This window comes from Alexandromys fortis, unplaced genomic scaffold (genome assembly GCF_014885135.2).
Source record: "Alexandromys fortis isolate MF-2015 unplaced genomic scaffold, M_Fortis_MF-2015_v1.1 scaffold_0, whole genome shotgun sequence".
NCBI lineage: Eukaryota > Metazoa > Chordata > Mammalia > Rodentia > Cricetidae > Alexandromys > Alexandromys fortis.
The window spans coordinates 43,470,197-43,492,233 of NW_026067949.1; the positions used below are offsets into that span (position 1 = coordinate 43,470,197).

Below are 22,037 nucleotides of genomic sequence, written 5' to 3' on the forward strand. Positions count from 1 at the left end.
GGGCTAAGTCTTGTACAAGCATTGAACATGCGATTTCTTTTAAATTTTCTAATAAGTGGAAGTACTGCTGTAGTTAACATTTTAAGATTAGCATCAATATCACCCTATTAATAGTAACACTGTACCACCATGTATTCCTCAATTGACAGATAAAAATACTCCTATAAGCTTGGTCTGGGTATATTCTTAATATAATACTGCAAGAAATTAGGAACCATTTTAATTAGATGCAATTAAATACTAGTATTTCTTAAGTTCCATTATGGCCTTGGACTGTGTCCCACCAAGATCCTCTAAACACCAAATGCTTTGGATCTTGCAGTGGAAAAGCACTGGAGCAATATGTTCTACACAACATAAGTGAAAAGATCCCGTCCCTTCCCATCTTGTCCTTTCCCCTCCCACCCCTTCCTCTCCCTATGGATCTCATCTGTGGGACTCAACACGCAGTCAGCTGGGGTCCAAACAGACAAAGGGAATGAAGGAGTTAGCCTGTTTCCTAAGGATACGACTGTATGCTCTGATACCCAGAGACACTTTTGCTTTAACTGAGGAGGAGGAAATGGCTATATGAGAATACATAATTAAAAAGCGGCTTAAAGAACTTGCTTGGGGACTTAACTCAGTTAGAAGACTGTTTGCCACATGAGCACAAAGACCTGGGATGAGTTCAATTCCCAGAATTCCCCTTGTAAAAGCTGAGTATGTGGACAGACACTATGACTCAGCAGGTAGAGGGGCTTGCCACCAAGCCTGATGATGAAATCACCAGAACCTACATGGTAGAAGGAGAAAAATGATTCTGAATCCTCTGACCCCAGATGTGCACCGTAACATGCACATGTCCATGCATGATAGATGGATGGATACATACATACATACATGATTGATAGATAGATAATAGATACATACGTACATGGACAGACAGATAGATGATAGATAATAGATAAATAGTTGATGATGATGATGAAGATAGATAGATAGATAGATAGATGATAGATAGATAGATAGATAGATAGATAGATAGATAGATAGATAGATAGATAGATAGATAATAATCATAGATACATACATATATACATACAAACATACATACATACATTCATGCATGCATACATAGATAGAGAGATAAGCAGATCTCTGGAGCTCACTGACTAAACTGCCTAGCCTGCTTAGCAAGCTCCAAGAGAGATCCTGCCCTGCACACAGTAGCCCCCCAAATAACACGGGGATGGTACTTGAGGAGCTACACCCAAGGTTGGCCTGGAGTCTCCATATTCACATACACACATACGCCCACATGGACATATGCAAATGTTCATACATGCACACACAAAAAGAATTTTGTTTACTAATCCAAGGGTTAAGAAACCTAGAGGCAAAGAACTTTGAGAATATTTGGTGCACGATCATATTACCATGGTCATCAAATTTTCTATCTTACTGGCCTATGATTATAGTAAGTTGGGTTTCGTTGTCAAATTGTGGATCAAGAAGACTGCAACATCTCAATTACATCAAAAGCCAAAGAAAAAGCAAGTTTTGGGGTTTTTTCCCCCTTGCCCATCTGTTTTTAGAAGGAAGAAAATCTTTCTCAAAAGTTCTTCCCTGGGAACTTTACCAGCAATTCCCTCAGGGACCTCTGACGGAGTTCACATTGTCGGCTCGGACTATGGAGAGACAAGAAAAATGTGCACGGAAACTTTTCCAAGCTGAGAAGCTGACATGGCAGCAAAGGGTTAGGTCTCTATCCCAAGATGATGGAGCACGGGGCAAGGTGTTAAGGATTTCTCATGGAAAGCTGGGAAGCGAGGACGGCCCTGTAGAGAAGGGAAGTGAGTCTGGGCTGCAGCTGTGCTCTTTGGGCTTTCGAGTCAAAGTACACATTTGCTTTACACCTCAGTTACTCCAGGCCGTCTCACCAGCCCATTGTCCCTTCTTACTGCCTGCTCCCAAGGGTTAAAAGCTTTAATATGTCTTGTCTTGCTTTGCGTTTAAGTTTTTCACTTTGTTTTGTTTTGGACAGAGGGCTATCATTAAATATCCCTAGCTGGACTAGATCTCTATGGAGAACAGACTGACCCCAAATGTGAGTGACCCCTCTGTGACTTCCTGCTGAGTTCCAGGATGACAAAGGTGTGCTACCATGCCCTGCCTTCTTTGGGGGGAAATTCAAATTCACTATAGAAAATACTAATAAGTCAATAATAGAGAACAGAAAGCAGAGGCAAGGGAGGTGACTCAGTGGGTGAAACACCTGCACTACAAACTTGAGGACCTCAATGTGAATCCCCAGCACCTATGCGAAAATGCCAGGCATGACTGTGCTAGCCTGGAACCCCAGCATCAGGGGGTGAAAACAGGCAAATCTCAAGAGCTCCCTGGACAGCCAGCCTAACCAAAATGGCAAGCTTCCAGTTCAGGGAGAGATCATGTCTCAAGGTAATGAGGTAGAGAGCTGTAGATGACACCAAATATCCTGCGGTGGCCTCCACATGAAGGTACCACACACACACACACACACACACACACACACACACGCACGCACGCACACACGCACGCACGCACGCACGCACAAAGAAAATAGCAACCATGCCCTCCTGAGATCTGCGCGCTGCTACTACTACTGCTCACAGCTTGGTGCACACTTCCTTAGCTACAGCTGCATTAATGTGCATGCGCACATCTGACAAAGCCCCTCCCCCCCAGCACTCTCTGCCATGGCCGCACAAGTAAGAACGGCAAGACAAATGTGTGGACCCGGCTTTAAGAGTTGAACTGTTTTGAGAAACAGACCGAACTATTTAGAGAGTAACAAGTGTTAACCGCCAGAAAAAGCATGGAAACAGACACTGCCGTAAAGGAGTTTGGACCGCTGTCAATTCGCAGTTAATTCATCAGGTTTCTATCTCAGAAAATGTGAGGTCGCGGAGCTCTTGGCTGGAGCAGAATCTTGGGTGAAATTCGTTTCCAGACCAGAGTTTGAAACGGGAGGGAGCACCATAGCTCTCCACGCACAGGCAGGCTTGTGGCGGGATTCCAGGCGTAAGTGCTCCTCCACACTCCGTTTCGAACAAGGCCTTGACCTTAGAAGGATTCAGAGCATTATATGTTTGCTGACGTTTGCAAATAGACTTCTATAAGTGGCAACTTCATCTTTCAGAGAATTCTCTGAGATTTCTCAAGCGATATTCTCAAGATCTTTCTAAAAAGCATAGTTCCTTGGTAGCAAACACACTGGGTTTAAGTTAGCCAGCATCACAGGGACAAGAGCTGTGCATTGGTAGAGCACGGCTGTCTCTGTTTGGATCCTCGTGTGTCACGTGACTCGCATGTGGAGCATGGCAGCCTGATGGAGCAATTTTTGACCAAGCTCCTTGACTTCTCCTTTGATGCTGTTGCTCTGCCGTGGGAGTGCTTTGACGTGGTTCCGATTCTGCTCTAGTGTTCACTAGCTCCTTTCTGGTGACATACTGCTTGACATTTATTAAAGACACCGCTTTCCCACCTCGGAGATTGGAAATAATAACATGTACCTCAGATATTTGTGGTGAGGATTAAATCAAATATTTTCAGTTTTTCCTGCAAAGCCTATGACATCTCACTTGCTCCATAAGTCATGGTAATGGATGACAGTGGTGGCATTGGTGAGGGTGGTGGCCATGGAAAGGGCTGTACAGAGTGGCTGACCACATGCGCTCCACTCGGGAGGCTCTGGGGCAACCATTCCTAAATGCAAGCATGTTCAGTGGACTTAGTTACAAACTTCCATCCCAGTTGACAGAATCCTCCCTCTCTCTTCCACTACAAGCATGCTGTTTTCTAGGAATCTCACCAGAAATCTTATTTATAGAAAAATAACATATATTGAACCTTTGTACAGCCACTGTGGCTTCTAGTTTTACCTTACTAGATTATTATTCCACCCAAGCTCTTGGGGACCCAGTCTGTAACCTCCCTCCCTTATCAGAAAGGGATAAAGGGGAGAGTCTTTCTAGCAATAACCCGAGGAACACCAAAATGATGTACATGACCACTGCTAAGATCCTGAAACCTCTCTGTCTTGAAAGCTACCCCAGAAGTTGACTATGTCTTACTTTCTGCTGTCCTGCCTTGGAAGGCCCATGCCCACATTGGGTCTGTCTTTCTTCCTAACCATCTTTCTTTTTCTTAGCCCTCATGTTTAATCTTTCATAAAGTCTCCAATGCTTCCTCAAACTGGCTTGTCCTGAATTTCTTTTCTCTGTCATAGCCAAAAACCCTGGCTGGGTCTGAGTTGAGGTTCATAGAAGAAAATTGGAGTACTCCTCAGGTCGATGAGAACGAGAGCATGGAGCTGTGTCTTTGTCCCATCACCACTAAAACAAACATCAGGCAGGGAACTATTGTGTCCCAGTGAAGCCCTGTGACAACTGAGGCTACTACCCACAAACATGGCGTGTTGGGAACACACAGACTTTCTCAGAATTGTCAAAGCAGGTAGCAACTGCTGGCTGCCACAGTAAAATGTAGCATCACCCAACAGGGACTGGAGAGGGGGCTTTTGATGTTACTTCTCTTGTCTCTGCCAACCCCACTCAACACTGTCATCACCTGAAAGAACAGAGAGAAAAAACAGCCACACCAGTCTATGAATGAGGCTCCAGGAAGGTTCGGCAGAATCTGTGCTGACAGAGTAAGGGGGGGATAACATTCTCAAGAAGGGCTTTATCTGACTCAAATGCAATTGTGTGGCTTAATGGAAGACTGTTCTCCAGCTCATGAAAAGGAAGGAGGAAGCGGACGACAGCGCCAATCTATTGATTGAATCTCAAGCTATTTTGCTACGGGATGTCCTCCCTTAGGAGGCTCAGTGCCCAGAGATCATCTGCACAAGGTTTAGCTGGGGGTACATGCTCACACACACAAAGACTGTCCTTGCTACCATTGCCTCCACCACCACCACTGCCTCCACCACAAGACGTGTAGGCAGCAGCTGATGGCAAAACATTTGTCCGTGATAGTTTGAAAATTGTAATTGTATCTTGCATGATAACAGCTTGGTGTACATTTGATACTCTTGTCTACAAATGTGGGTCTGGCAGGCTAAGATGAGATATGACTGAAAAGTTGATTCTGGCTTAGTGTAACCATCCGAGCATATGTCCATGCCTCTTCTGTTCTGTTAACACATCCTCCTCAACAGATGGGGCAGGGGGCAGGGCTGAGGACCAAAGAATAATCCTGGCTTCCATTGTCTGCCCCACAGATGTCTTTGAAAAAGGCTTAACTTTTTTTTTTTCAGAGTTCTGTGATGTTTTGTACTTTACTAAGGTTATTTGAAAAGGGCACACGTTCTCCATTCTTTGAATACCGACCGAGAGAAGGAAAGGAAAGATGGTGTATGACGATACTCTAGCTTGAAACCAAGCTGCATAATTTTAAATTTGAAATACCACAATGATAAGTTTCAGCATTACAATTTATATGGTGTTTTACAATGATCTCAAATCGAGGTTGAAAAAAGGTGCTTTTCAATGGAACAATCTGATAAGGGAAAAGGGGTGTGTGTGTGTGTGTGTGTGTGTGTGCGCGCGCTCAGAACAATGGTCTGAACCAGGTGGGCTGGCACCCACCCGTTATGCCAGCCCTCGGAAGGTAGAAGCAGGAGGACTGTGAATTCTAGAACAGCCTGGGCTAAATACTAAAATCCTGCACCAAAAGATAAACGTCAAAGCTGTCTTCGCCCAGTAGAATCTGGGAGACACTGATGGGCCTTTCTTAGTTTGTCCTGGCTGGCATCCAGGTCTTCTCATACCTCCCTAGTGAAACTATTTATAGCTCTTGGTTTAGTCTTCACTAAAATTAAAGTTTCCCTGGGATCCTGTACTAAATAAAACAACACATTGCCTCATTTTCTTACGACAACTGCGTTGTGCTAGGGACTCCCAACTGAAGCAACTCTGACAGGTATAGATACTGGGTCTGGCCAGCGTCTCCAGCCACATACCTAGCATATGGAACTGAGAAATTCTGACCCACAGTGGGAACAAAGACTTGGATAATTCTGCAGAGAAAGAATAAACAGGCAGAGCATGACCCGCTGCTGAGGCGCCTGAGACCACAGACAGCGCCTTGCCAAGCACAAGCAGAAACGGAGATGCGGGGGGGGGGGGGGGGGGGGGGGGGGGGGGGGGGGCTCTGAAACCAGCTGCCCCAGCCTTGTCCCTCAGCGTGGGAATCGCCTTGCCCTTCCCACAGGACCAAATGCAGGGAGCTGGCAGTGATGGGAGAAGAGGGTCAAATAGCTCAGCTTCCTCCCAGAGTTGATGCATATTTTTAGAAGTGAGTGGAACTCATTAGTACCATGACATTCCCGGTGCGGGTCTAGTCACTGGGCTGCCTGTGGCCTTTGATGCTGGCACGCCACAGCTGTTCCTACACGTCTGCTCTGAAAGCAAGATCAGACACCTAATCCTCTCCCACAAGCCATCACATGTTAATCTCTCCCTTTCTCCCCAGGCTCCCAGACCCTTCCGACTCATCGTTCCCCCCCACACGCCTCTGACATAACTCAGAGGCGAGTTCCTCTTCTCTGTCATCTATTTCCACAGTCTCACAAAACTTTGCATGATTAAGGGATTTCATTTATTTATTTATTTGTTTGTTTGTTTTGTTTTGAGACAGAGTTTCTCTGTGTAACAGCTCTGGCTATCCTAGAACTCTCTTTGTAGAGCAGACTGGCTTCAAACGCACAGAGATTGGCCTGCCTCTTCCTCCCAAGTGCTGAGATTCATGACGTGTGCCACCAATGCCTGGCTCACTCTTTAGACTTGTTATCTATCATCTGTCTACCCAACAGGAGAGGTGACAAAAAGTCTCATCTCCATTCCTAGACAGGAAATGCTAATTACTCTCACCCAAACCAAATCCCAACACTCAGGGGAAAGGCGTAGTTCAGCCCAGCATGACTCTAGGGCTCACTCTGGAATACTCAAGAGGTAGGTCTCCTAGAAGATGAAGTTACCCACTCAAAATCTAGGAGGTAGAGGCAGGAGTATCCATCAGAAGCACTACATGTATACATTGCACCTGCTCTTTACAAAGCCCGCTTTGGAGAAATTCATTCACTGCATGGTCAAGGTTTATGAAAACAGCCAGATATTAGCTGTATCTTCAATATGATTACCACAGTTTAAAAATAAGTAATAAATCTTTAATATACTTGCCAAGTCACTGCTTTACCCAATCACATCATAACACACAACAAATAACAGATTCGCAATAAATGCTTGTCAAATGATTGGATGGACAGAAAAGAAAGGCAGAAACAGGGCACAGCAAACAGTAATGACTTAGTGTAAGATGACAGGACACTTTTATTTTTATCCACTTCCAAATGCTTACAAATGTCACCATTAGCGTATGTTGCTTTTAAATTTTACTTCAAAACATTATCATTATAAGGAAACTTATGAAAAGTGAGTATTCTATACTTCCCTGGGGAGAAAAATCGAAGTGCTATTGAGCTCCCTGGGCAGCGATCGGTATTAACCTCTTGGTGATGATGCCTCCCAACAAGATGAACAGGAGTATGAAGAAAGAAAGGACACTTCTCACTCCTGAGAACCCAGCCTGCCAGAGCCATGACCCACGGAGTACTGGGGCATTTCATTCGGTGAAAACAGTGATCTCTCCCCAGGACAGTCCAGAATCACTTCGTTGTTTGCCCTGCTTTTGCAACAAGACCCTTCCCAGACTAAACAAGGATCACAAGGATCATCCAAGCAGCCTACCGTGTTCACCTCTGCCAGCCTTGGTTACTCATCCAAGTGTTCCCACTACGCTTCTTTTCTTTTGTGATGGTGCACAGCTGTCTTTACAGGCACGGAGATGTCAGAGTCGGGGTCATTACACTAGAGGAATTTGGACCAACTCAAGGCCGCTTGTGTTTTCAGAATCTAGTCACATTGTCATGCCGCCTCATCATCAACTTCCGAAGCTCTGCCTTACCTTCTGAACCCTTCCTTATCGGAGTCTCCTCCACTCCGTGCCACCCTCCCCAGTCCTCCCCCTAAACTTCCTCCTCCTGAGCTAAGTGGTAGCTGGGTGACACAGCACTTGCCTAGACTACATGAGGTCCTGGGTCTGATCTCTAGCACGGCCAAAAGAAAAAGGCTTCCCTGTTTTATAGATCTCAAGTTTTGTCAGTCACTGGAATCTAAGTCCTTACTGGAGGAGGGAAGGAAGGCTCGCACAGCCCAAAGCCTCAGCCTAAGGGCTTCATGCAGGTGTTGGCCATGAATTCTTGTGTCTACAGCAGAGAGTTTGTGTCTAGAGTCTGTAACAGTCATTCACCTCCTTTCATCTGGTTGCCCAGCTCTCTTTTCCCCTTCATTGTCTTTGTTGTGTGAATATCTTTCTCTCCCGTGAGTCAGGATCCTTTCTAAAAATGTTTTCCTTTCACAATATATTTAAACCCAACTTTTTAAAAAGCATCCAGAAGCAGCCCCGCCAGAGCTACTTCCACAGCGGGTTTTCTGTCTCATGTTTCTGCTTCATTCTGTTTTCCTTCTCTTCCTCCCCTCATTGTTCTCCCTGGTAACTACCTGGGACACTCATTTTTCTGCATTCAGTTCCATGCTTATATTACACATATATAACCATGTGGCAGCGACCACACTTTTTTTTTTCTTTTATAAAAATGCGATCCTATTTTAAAGGCTTTTCTGTGTCTTCTTTTTCTCATCCAGTAATTTATGGAAATCCCTTCCAGTTCCGTGGTGTGAGTCCAATTCTTTTTCATTTAGTGGGTGCATAATATCACATGGAGAAAATGTTCCACAATTCGTTCAGTATTTCCTGTGGATAGACGCTCATTTCTGTCTGGTTTTGCCCAGCCAATGCAGTAATAAACACCCTTAATTCACATTCCTAGACCTGGGGCTTTTATTTCTGACCGTCTCTCCCGATGGATAGCTGCTCGATTGGAAATTATAGGTACTTTTATTTTGACAATAATTTTCATTTGTCTTCAAAATTACTGTAACAATTCCTGTTTCTGCCGCTAAAGGTGAGGCTATTGCCTGCGTGCCCAGCAGCTATGGATTGTGCCTGAGAGGCCTGGCCTCTGTCAGATCTTGTTACCCCCTTCTTGTCTGGAGTTTCCTTGGCCTGCTGTGGGTGTGAACATCCTCTTCGATCCTCCTTGAATTGCCTCTGAAATTCTTTTGTCCATTTTCCCCCTTAATGTTCATCTTTTGGTCATTCTGTAGGGACCCTTCATATAGAACTCCTTAGCTCATTCTCAGCCTTATAGATCTCTTTCCAAATTGATTCCTTATATTGGTTTATTTGTAATTGTATGTAAAAAGCTTTTTTCAGCTTTATATAGCCTACAGTTTTTAAAAACTCTTCCTGTATGTATGTATGTATATGATGTACATGCATGGACAACATATGACCATACATATACTCTGTATGAATGGTCAGTGCATGTACATGCATGTACATGTGAATGTTTATGATCATTATGTGCATGCTCACCCATTCACACATGCTAGAGCATGTATGTGGAAGTCAGAGAACAATCTAGTGTGTCTGTCTTTGCCTACCACCTTTTGGGGGAACATGCTTCCCTTATTGCTCCCCACTACATACAGAAGGCTAATTTGACTACAAGGTTCCAGCAATTCTCCTGCCTCTGCCACCAACCTTGCCAAGGACCTCTGGAATTACAGACACACAACATTGCACCTGGTTTTGCAAGGGTTCTGGGAATTCAAACTCTAGTCCTGACGCTGGCATGGCAAATGCTTTCCACACCAAGCCATCTTCCTAGGCCCCAGTCTGTGATAAAAAAGCCCCTGAACATACATACCTTGCTTACGGTCTCCTTTCTCCCAGAAGAGGTGTGTAGGTATCTCTTAGATCTTCTCTCAGGCATTGTTTTTTTAAATTGCCTTGTTGTCTACATTCAATTCATTTTCCTACCTATATTAATATTCAGCTATTGGATGGTGGAATATCCTTGGAAATACAAAAAGAAATATGTATCCTTTCATTGTTTGAGTATGGCATTAAATGGGAGGTTTGTGGCTGTGTTACTGACATCACTCCCAGGACAAGGAGAGGAACCACTACCTACTTGCTGTTGGCTGTGAATTAGGATCCGGACTCTGCACATTTTCATGCTAACTTGTAGAGGTTTCTCCGGCAAAAATTCAAATTATTTTTAGCCAAGGGAGAACGTAGCTCATAGAACAGTTTTGCTTCCGAACAGGCCATTAGTCAGTTTGTCTCTTGGTAACCTTGCTCCAGAATGTCTCTCCTGATAGACTCCCATCTCTGTCCTCCAAATGCCCTCCAGACCATCTCTCTCATCCCTCTGCTCCCTCTCATCCCTCTGCTCCCTCTTTCCTGGGGGCTAGAAATCTTTGGTCCCTGTTCAATTTATTTTCACAGAAGAGCCCTGTTTTTTTTTTAAACTTTTTAACAGTCACATTTTGAAGCTGGAAGGCACATGTGTATCTATTGTGAGAGATGTTTTATTTTCCTCTGTATGAATGGACAGTTGTGCCAGATCCATTTATTAAATAGCATCCTTTTTACCTCCAATGAATGGCAATGCTTAATTATTTCAGCCCTCAGAGAAAACTTAGCCTGCATAGTACATGCAGAAAATACATATTTTGTAACTATTGTTTATGCATCCAGGTACCCAGGAGGCAGGGCAGGTGGACCTTTGTCACCAACTTGCTTTGTACTATATTCTGATGTGCCAAATGGTCACCTTTATTTACTTTTCTATCAATTGTTTGCCCTCGATGCATAAGTATTTTTCTTATAAATTTTAAGGCATTTTTCTTCCAATTCTAAAGTTAAACCTATTTTTGGAGTTTTACTGAATGTTATACACTCACCTGTTTCAATATCTTGGTGAAGTTGGTATTGTTCTGGTTTTGAGCCTCTCATCTTTGGCACTGATATATCCTCCCATTATTTCAGCTTTTGCTTTATATTTTTCAATAGCAATTTTATGGTTTCTTTTTACAGGACCCACATTTTACTATCATTACCACTATGTGTTCTGTAGATATTGAACATGGAATGTTATTTTTCTATTTCCATTTGCAGATGATTTTTGCCACAAGAGAGAAAAACAAATTATATTTTATATCTCTATCTCGTATACAAATGCCCTAATAAAGTCTCATTATTTTTAAACAGTTCACTTGATTTCACATTCTGGCCTGAAGAGCTTCTAGAGAGAAAAAAATTAAATATAGCTAGCCCATATGATCTCCTGTCTGTCTCTACATAGTTTACTTCAGCCAGCAACCAGTCCTTTAACACGTTCCATATTTTTTCCTAATGCCATAAAACTGGCCGTGGGCATGCTCTTTAAAGTCGCTGTTTAAGCTCTTGCTGAGAGAGAAGGAAGAGCCTTGCAGGAAAACAGTCTACCAGGAGGCTCTCTGCATGATACAGGTCGTGGGAGAGAGATCAGACCTGGAAACGATGTGACCCACAGGCTCAGAGCTGCACAATACACCATCCCATCTGCTAGGAAAAGAGCCGTGTGCCAGTAGTGAGGGCTGCTTTAAAATCTTAGACACCAAGTACGATGACAGGAAGTGAAGGGGCAGGTTAGGATGGGGAACAAGAAAGAAGTCCTGACAAGAAAAAGTTTTATAGAATTGGAATATTTACAAGGCAGCTCCCGGGAGCTGAATTTGTGCGGCTTTGATTGTAGCATTAGAAACCCAAGCATCCAAACGCTTCTGGGGCACTGAGCGCGTGTTTTGTAAAGGGTGCAGTGGTTTCACGTGAGCATGCTCAGAAGCTCACACTCACAGTGCAGTGGCTTCACGTGAGCACGCTCAGAAGCTCACACTCACAGTGCAGTGGCTTCACGTGAGCACACTCGGAAGCTCACACTCAGTGCAGTGGCTTCACGTGAGCACACTCAGAAGCACACACTCACAGTAGTAAATAACCTTTCTTCGTACCCCCTGCTTTGTCTAAACACTTCCCTTGTGGTGTTCTTGACCATAAAGACTGTTTTATCTTTTCTGGGGGAGAATAGTTCACTTCCTACCACCCTTTAAAATAAAGGGAAGGGGGAATATGGTTATCCTCTTTTTATGTAGTAAGATAATAAGGTGCCAGCACTTGGGGTTTTTTTGTAATTTAATCAGAGTGTTTTATAGTCCGTAAAATCAGTGGCCTTCCGAATTCAAAAATGGTGTTTTCCACAGGAAAAAGATTCACCAAGAGCACATATGCTTTTCCAATCCATTTGTTCTTGGTGCCTGCAGTGTTGGAGGAGGCATTTATGGCTAGCCTATGCTTGTTCTAAATGTCATGAGTGACAGACTCTTAACATTAGAGAGAACATCTTCATTTACCATCATCTGAGTCAATATTGTTGCAAGAGACATTTGCTCAATCTAATAAAACACAAACTCCTTCGGCCTGGAAAAACAAAAAGGCCCTGAAACACCCCAAGATCATTTTTCATGGGACTAAGAAGAAAGAGTCTGCAGACAGAACAGCTGGATCCTCTTTAGGCTTTGAAAAGAACACACCGAAGGAAACGCGGTCCTTGTTTTCCCCAGGAAGCTGGGTAGAAGCCCACAGTGGTCGTCCGACATCCTCCCTCTCACTCCCAACAAATTCACTCTGAAAGACAGCCAGTGTCTCTCTGTCGTCCTGGGTGTGCATGCGGTCTTTGGCGCCAAAGGCCAGGAGCCCTGTGGCATTGCCTTACACCTCCCTTCTCTCTCTTGTCTCTCGCTTCCTGACTCAGCTAGTGAGGAAGCACTCTCTGGCCTGCTCATCTCAGTCCTGGGCTATTTCACAGGTAAATTGGCAGGCTTACTGCTCACCTTGGGGTAGCCATGTCTGTGACAGAGCACACAGCATTCACCCCCCGCCCAGCTCCCACACACTTCTAAAGAGAATGAGAGCTGACAACCCTAACTTGACAAACCACTGAACGGTAGTGATGTCTAGCTCAGGGCTACCTTCCTCTCAGGATCTACAGCCCTGAGTGGGACATCACTCATTCATTCATTCATTCATTCATTCATCATAGAAATGGAAAGCAATTGAGCGTCTCCTGTGTGGCAGATAATACAAGCTAACGGGCCACTGTCACACGGCACACCATCCTCTGTCCACTCTGTACTAACACAGAATAGAAAGAGAGGGAACATTAGGGAGGGGAAGGAACCCCTCTCCTAATCCTATAGTCTGGTTGAAGTCTCTCACAAGCTGAGGATCAAGAATTCCAAGAGAATTTACAAGTTTTGCTGTGCAAGCTGCTTGCAAGGCAACACTATTCTTTCTATACTGGGATATTTCAAACAGGTGTAAAGCAACAGCTGAGCCATGCTCACAGCCTAAGCACATCTGGCCTTTCTCCCTCTCCGGGTGCAAGCCTGAAATTTTCTAGGAATCTCACAAGCCTCTGCATTTACAGTAAGAACTCTCTCTCTCTCAAGCCTCTTGTGCAACCTTGATCCCCATTATTTTATTTCATCAGATTGTAATTCCATCAAGGTACCCTCAGGAACCATTCTATGATCTCATTTATCAAAGAGAAGAGGAAGGAAGATCCCTCAGAAAGCCCCGTGGTTATAATTTCCGAAGCTGCAGAAGTCCTTAAGTTTGCAGCTGCACTGCGAAGCCCATGGCTGTGTCTCCCTATTAACTTCCACACCGAAATCTATGCTACGTATCTTAATAAACACTCCAACTCTGAAAATCCTTTCTGCGCTGAAGCCAAGAATCCCAGCTTTATCTGAATAGAAAGAAATGTCAGAAAAGCCATTGAGAAGGCGGCATGGAGCTGTGCTCCGGACCCCACGGCCCCCAACAGCACTAATGCCTATAAGGTTGTCACTGACACTGTCTTCCAGCTGCAGACATGGCGTGAACAAGACAAGCCTCTGCTTACACTTTCACAATAGAAAAGCCACACTGGCTTCTTTTTTAGCCTGGTGGATATCACCATTGTTGAATAGAACATTGGTATATACTGTAATCAATGATGGCAATGCGGAATCCATCTCTGGTTGACGTGACTGAGATTTGTCACCGGAGTCTAGGAGGCAGAGGCAACAGATGTTGTTAAGCACCTGTAGTGTGTATGGCAGCCTCCAACAGCGAGGGAGTCCTAATGTTAGCAACTCCTGCTTAGCCTTCTGTTATTTTATAATCAGTTCACACACAGGGGCCTCTAAGATCCAGACAGGTCAGTGTCTACGAACAGCATCTTATTACTGGGGATGCTAGGGCTTAGTCCTGGTTACAAACCCATGAAACCTTTTAGAAACAGAGGCATGTCATAGGGAGTAAAGCTGAAATTAATCCATCATCTTCTGTGTGGGGGGAAGAAATGGTGTGGTTCCGGGGCTGGGAAAGAGCAGCAGGTCATATACCAGGCCTGGGCACACATGCTAGACGTGTCCCTCACTCTGACACTCTAAACCCTACTTACAATCAAAGCCACAAAGCAGTGAAGCAAAAGATTTAATTAGCTCTGGGCACTGGAAAGAGCCAACTCAGGCTTTTCCAGGAGCAACTGGATTTGCAAATGCATGCATCAAACTTTAATAATAAATTGGAGGAAATGAGTTCAAGTCAACTTAAATAGCATTCCAAGTCCATAGCACAACACAAGGTGCTCAGAACGCCCCACCCACTTCGGGGGCAACAGAGTAACACCAAGTTATGGAAGCTGTTACGCCAAGAACAAGACCACACTTGGAAATGGCTAAACTTAGCTTTCTTTTATACACACCTACCCACGCCTACACACACACACACAGAGAGAGAGAGAGAAAGAGAGAGAGAGAGAGAGAGAGAGAGAGAGAGAGAGAGAGATTACTTAGTGCCACTGAGTTGTCGGCAGAAAAAGGATACACTATGATATACTATCCTACTCAGAACCCTTTTTGGGAAAAACAAAGCAAAACGAAAACTTTCCTGATACATCTTTCAAAAAAAAAAAAAACAGATTTTTTTTTCAGTTTCATTATAAAAGAAAGAGTAATGACTTGTGATCTTTAGGAATGGTGTTTTGTCTCTGTTTTCGAAGCCCTTTAGGTCTGGGGGGTGGATTGTTCTTTGAGAAATGGGCTGTGAAACACCTCTCTGATGGCCATACTCTCCCCTGCTCTCGTCCACGCCTTTAGTTCTCGGGCAGAACTGTAGGAGGCGCACGGACTAAAATGCTGGCAGATAAAGAACTGCCAGAAAAGCCTGTGCTGCCCCTGCCCTCCTTAGAGTAGGACGTCCCACCACACGTTAGCCTGAGAACTCTTGCCCCCAGGATGTAAAGCCCACGGCAGGCAGCTCTTCAGGGTTTTGCTTACACACACGCACACGATCAGGAGTCCATTTGCCTCATATCATGCCTGAGCCTTGGGAGAGCCACTCACCACGGACTCCTAAGCCTCCGCAGCCCCTGCTGGTCACATCTGTAATGAATCAGTCTGCCTCGTGCACTGTGCACGTCTGCTCTGTCTCACCAGGATGACAAGACTCAGCACCACCCATAGTTCAGCCGGTGTGGTGGTCTAGGGGCCCTGGTGGAACTGATTTCCGTGCGCATGAAGCCTGTTTCCCGTGGGCTGACGCACCGGGTGTGAGTTTGAAACGCTGTTCCCAGGAGTTTTCTCTCCGTTCTTGCATCTTGATAACTCTTGAGTGGAAATGTCCATTTCTACTAAATTAAATTTTCAGCAGCGCCTGTCTTCCTGAGAAACCACTGGAAATTGACCCGACTTTTCAAATGCCTGTGTTGCTGTTGAATACATCATCCCTCCTCTTACTCCCAGCATGTGGAAAGATGAGCATCGTATTTAAAGCCTAAATACAGTATCTGGCACCAAAAACACACACTGCAGTATTCTGAAGATGGGGCCTGTTTATGGCATCGCCTCTCTGAGGACAGGCTATGAGACTGGCTGGCAATTACTATTCCTCTTCTGGCCTCGGGGTCCCTGACAGAGCGGCACAGAGCAGAAAGCAATTAGAAAAGGCAGGCAGAACGTCAGCAATGTGGCACTGTGTGGCACCTTGCAGACTCTCCAAGGAGAAGGATTAAGGAAAATCATCCAAAGTAATTATCCCAAAGACTGGGAGGACTGAGACAAATCCCCCACAAGTTCTCAAGATGCATCCTAATGCTCTCATACCCGGGGATGGGAGAATGTTTGCCCGAGTGACTTCACAGAACAAAGAATACTGTTCAGACGATCACCAATTCAAGGTAAACCTGCAAGTGTGCCCTGCTGCCCTCCTCTGCTATTTCCACCTCAGTTTCTTCTGCTCTGTAATTTCCCCCTCTCCTCTTGACCTCTGCCTCCTCCCTTCCCTCCCTCCACATATATATGTACATGTGTGTTATATGCATGTATCTGTACATGCCCAAATGTAATACGAATGTATACACAAAAAGGTTTTAACTTTTCATTCTCTGTGTGTATTTGTGCACTTGTGTGTGTGTGCACACGTGTGACGGCACATACTTGAAATATGAGGACAACCTGTAGGAGTCAGTCCTTTCTCTACCATAGGTGTTCTGGGGATCAAACTCAGGCAGTCAGTCCTGGAAGCAAGCACCTCCACCCACTGAGCCGTTCTGCAGTCCCAAAGCTTTTAAATTTTAAAAATGTGCTAGATGATATCTTAGGGTTTCCACTGCCATAAAGAGACACCATGACCATGGCAACTCTTATGAAGGAAAATATTTAGTTGGGACTGGCTTACAGTTCAGAGGTTTACTTGATTATCATCATGGCAGGTGGCATGCAGGCAGACACAGTACTGGAGGAGGAGCTGAGAGTTCTACATCTTGATCTTCAGGCAACAGAAGGAATCTGTGTATCAGACTGGGTGTAGCTCAAGTATATAAGACTTCAAACCCCACCTCCACAGTGACATACTTCCTTCAACAAAGCCACACCTCCTAACAGTGCCCCTCCCTATGGGCCAACATCCAAATACTTGAGTCTGTGGGGGCCACATCTATCAAACCACCACTGACGCAGTGACAGAGGCATCCCAGGTGGTAGAGACAGGGGATCAGAAGTTCAAGGTCATCTTCAGCTACGTGGTGAGTTCAAGGTCAGCCTGACCCAGTCTCAAAACAAAACAAGGGCTGGTGAGATGGCTCAAAGGCACCTGCCACCAAGCCTGATGACACTAAGTTTGAGTCCTGGGACCCACATACATTGTCAAAAGAAACTGACTCCCATAAATTGTCCTCTGACTTTCAGGGGATTCAGTGGCACAAGTGTCCCGGCGCACTCCCACATAGAAAAACAAATAAGTTAACTAATTAAGACAAAATTAAAGCAAAACTAAAAATGAAGAGCACTTTTAAGCTGGCGTCATCTTGCTTAGCCCAGGTTCCTTTTGTTGATAAGACTATTCTGAAATGAATTTGAATAAACTTCCTTGTGAATGCAACACTTTTCATTCACCTGGATATGCATGAGTAGATGTTATTGGTTATCCAATTTTAAATATTCCATATAAACAAACTACAGAGCAGTGGTATTTATATCTGTTGGCTTCCCTCAACCACTAGGTGTAGTCATTCCATAAATACTCAGCAAAGGAAACCATGATTTAAAATTGAAAGTAACACCAGGTGGTGGTGGCACACACCTTTAATCCCAGCACTCAGTAGACAGAGGCAGATGGATCTCTATGAGTTCAAGGCCAGCCTGGTCTACAAAGCAAGTTCCAGGACAGACTCCAAAATGATACAGAGAAACCCTGTCTCGAAAAAGAAAGAAAAAGAAAAAAGATTTGGAAGTAGCTGCTGAAATGTGAGACTTTTGATTCAAAGGCTTTGGCAAATTATAAAAATTCCTTTGGTTAAGAATTTGTCGTTTTCTGCCCACTCTCTCTGTATCTCTTCAACATAGTTCCTGAAGTTCTGGCTATAGCAATAAGAAAACAAAAGGAGATCAAGGGGATTCAAATTGGAAAGAAAGAAGTCAAACTTTCGTTATTTGCAGATGATATGATAGTATATATTAATGAGCCTAAAAACTCTACCAGGGAACTTCTACAGCTGATAAATACCTTCAGTAATGTGACAGGATACAAGATCAACTCAAAAAAAATCCAATATATATATACATATATATGTATATATATATATATATATATACTGCCCTCCTATATATAAATGATAAAGGGGCTGGGAAAAAAATCAGAGAAACATCACCTTTCACAATAGCCACAAACAACATAAAATATCTTGGGGTAACACTAACCAAAGAAGTGAAAGACCTATTCTGTGACAGACCAGCTCATCTGGGGCATTGGGACTGATGGAACCAGATCTCAGGGATAGGTTGGTAAGAAGTCGGCAAATGACGAACAGACACAAGACTCAGAGGAACAGCATCTGAACACATCTTTACTAGGTATGAGGCTCATCTTCTATACAGAAAAGATTGCTTTACACCATGTATTGTGTTTTCACGTGGTACAGATTATTCTTAGAATCATTGTATCAGATATATGAGAATAGAATTTCATCAGACAGATGTCCCTGGTGTGAGTCTGTGATTGGTCACACTAGACATGGCTTGGCATTAGTTTCAATATAAATCTTTATCTTCATGGCATTTTGAGCTAAGGGCAAGTGGTTGTGGTTAATAGTCATACAGTCTAGTCTTTTTATATTTCTGCCATCTATGCAGAAGAACTTCTTTTTTCCTTCTTCTCCATATTTCTAACTTTTTTTCAAACCTTCCCCAAAACCAACCTCAAAAAGTTACAGGCATTTATTTCTCTCTTCTATCCTTATCCCATCTTTGCTGAATCTGTCTTAATTTTAATAAGCACCAGATTAAACCTGGAAACCTTTTTCCCTTGAATGTTAACCCATCTTCCTCCATTAGCATCAGTACTCCTGTATATGGCAATGGCTCATCAGTAGACTCTGGAAACTTAAACATACTCTTTTCCCTTCTGGAAGAAGCCAGACTGCATTCCTTAGCACATGAGCAGGGAATGCCAACAGTGCAAGGGCTCCAATGCAGGAAGCACAGCACACGCACACCTTCTCTGCGGGCACTCTTCCTTGAAGTTTTTGCCACAGCCTACATGAGAGATCACGCAGACTCTGCAGGAGGTGGCATGACACTATTTGACAAGAACTTTAAGTCTCTGAAGAAGGAAATTGAAGAAGATACCAGAAAATAGAAAGATCTCCCATGTTCTTGGATAGGAAGGACCAACATAATAAAAATGGCAATCCTACCAAAAGCAATCTATAGATTTAATGCAATCCCCATCAAAATCCCAACACAATTCTTCACAGACCTTGAAAGAACAATACTCAACTTCATATGGAAAAACAAAAAAAACCTAGGATAGCCAAAACAATCCTGTACCATAGAGGAACTTCCGGAGGCATCACCATCCCTGACTCAAGCTCTATTTCAGAGCTACAGTAATGAAAACAGCTTAGTATTGATGTAAAAACAGAGAGGTTGACCAGTGGAATCGAATCGAAGACCTGGATATTAATCCACACCTATGAACACCTGAGTTTTGGCAAAGAAGCTAAAATTATACAATGGAAAAAAGAAAGCATATTCAACAAATGGTGCTGGCATAACTGGATGTCAATATGAAGAAGAATGAAAATAGATCCATATCTATCGCCATGAACAAAACTCAAGTCCAAATGGATCAAAGACCTCAATATAAATCTGACTACACTAAACCTGATAGTAGAGAAAGTGGGAAGTAGCCTTCAATGCATGGGCACAGGACACCACTTCCTAAATATAACCCCAGCAGCACAGACACTGAAAACAACACTAAATAAATGGGACCTTCTGAAACTGAAAAGCTTCTGTAAAGCAAAGGACACAGTCAATAAGACAAAAAGGCAACCTACTGAATGGGAGAAGATCTTCACCAACCCCACATCAGACAAAGGACTGATCTCCAAAATATATTTTAAAAACTCAAGAAATTAGACATCAAAATTCCAAACAGCCCAATTAAAAATTGGGGTACAGAACTAAACAGAGAATTCTCAACAGAAGAATCTCAAATGGCCAAAAGACACTTAAGGAAATGGTCAACATCCTTAGCCATCAGGAAAATGCAAATCAAAACAACTCTGAGATACCATCTTACACCTGTCAGAATGGCTAAAATCAAAAACCCCAATGATAGCTTATGCTGGAGAGAATGTGGAGTAAGCAGAACACTCCTCCATTGCTTGGGGGAATGAAAACTTACATAACAATTTGGAAATCAGTATGGTGGTTTCTCAGAAAATTGGGAATCAACCTACCTCAGGATCAAGTAATACCACTCTTGGGCATATACCCAAAAGATGCTCAAACATACTACAAAGACATATACTCAACTAAATTCATAGCTGTATTATTTGTAGTGGCCATTACCTGGAAACAACCTAGATACTCTCAAATGAAGAATGGATAAAGAAAATGAGGAACACTGACTGAGGTTACAGACATTATCTACCATGCCCAGATTCAGGTATTCATTTACAAGTTTGAATGAAGACTAATTTGATCATTGAATTTCCTTTGAACACAAAAGAATGTTTGAGCTCAAATGAGCCATTAAAAAAATGTGCTCTTAAAATAGTGGAAAAGGTTGTATTTTAGAAGGAAGCCAAGAGCTTTCACCAGAGATCCACAAGGACCACTCCATACCTTCCCTCTGCGGCAAGGCGGTACACTTTCAGAGACTGCTGGCTAGTTCCTGCAATCCTAGTCAGTCTGCTCAGAACAGGGGCCTGGAGCCCAGCTGCTCCCACACACAGTTCCTTAGGATTTTCCAGAAAATTCCTCCGTGTTTACCACCTATTTGGATTTTACATACTGACCAAAGCTGAAGTGAGTTCTGGACTCCATGAAACCGCTTGCAGGCCACGACACTAAACAGGTCTATCGACCTGACTGTGCTTGAGAAATCTGAAACCATTTACCTGTTATCTTCATTGATAAATAAAGCCTGCATAATGACTGCCATGGTTGGAGCAGGCTCTGAGCACATCTTTGTGCTCCTGTTATCAGCTCAGCTCTTGGTCCCTGAGGTCCCTTCTGCACACTCTACAGCCATGGCTGGATTATCCTGTCCACTGTCAGTCATGTTTAGACATTCACCTTTGTAACCACTGTGCTGTGGAAACTCCAGGACAAAGTTACCATGTCAGCACAAATTGCCTTCCCTTGATCAACCAGACATCCTGTTGGCCTCCCAATCCAAATAAGTATGCTGACAAATGGGATGCATTAAAATATTGGGCTGAGATAGACATAATTATAAAACTAAAGCTTTGTGGGAGCAAAACAGGATATAGTCCAAAGTTAATTTAAAAAAAAAAATAGAAATTTTCAGCTCTCTCAGTTCCAGGGGCAACTTTCCCAAGTCAGCGTTTCCCTTTGTGCAGCCAAGACAGGGTCCAAATGATGCTGAGCCCTGCAGCATTGCTCCCTAGAAAAAGATCAAGAATAGGCTGTCCTTTCTGAAGAACGATTCCCAATAAAAAGCCAGAATCATGTCAAGAGCGTTGGGGTCATGTCTTCCAATAGCCCCCACCACCGTTGTCGGAGTGAATTTCTCCTTTCACGGGCCATTTCCAGCCCCATCCTCCTGTAGCTAGGTGAACGGCAGCCTCCCAGGAAGCATTAGCATCCTGTTCGTCTACTGCACTGCGAACGGCTTGAAACACACCTCATCAATTTCCTGTAAATTCTCCTCACCCCGCCCTTTATCGTTCCTCTTCTCGGGATCTGCGTGGTGCTGCCGCCGAGCCGTCACGGCCACTGTCCCTGGAAAGCCTCTCATTTTTCTTTTAGTGTTAGTTCTTACGAAGCCACAAAGCAAAACAAATTACCCCCATAAAATTATAATGGAGAGCTGGAAAATTCATGAGAGCCCTCCTCCAGGATGACAGTCGCCACAACTCATGCTTGCTCAGACCCTTTAAGCACCCATCTCCTCGGCCCTCCAGAGCTGAGGGATCCTGGGAG

General features: G+C 43.9%; 1 long non-coding RNA gene across 1 annotated transcript in view; it reads right to left on the bottom strand.

Annotated features, from left to right (window-relative positions):
- The window catches only part of LOC126506608 (uncharacterized), a 127,586-nt gene extending 119,761 nt beyond the window's left edge, over window positions 1-7,825 (bottom strand). The window contains exon 1 of the long non-coding RNA XR_007593269.1: window positions 7,776-7,825. This is a non-coding gene — a long non-coding RNA (uncharacterized lncRNA). The remainder of the gene's footprint in view (window positions 1-7,775) is intronic.
- Window positions 7,826-22,037: the final 14,212 nt, after the last annotated feature.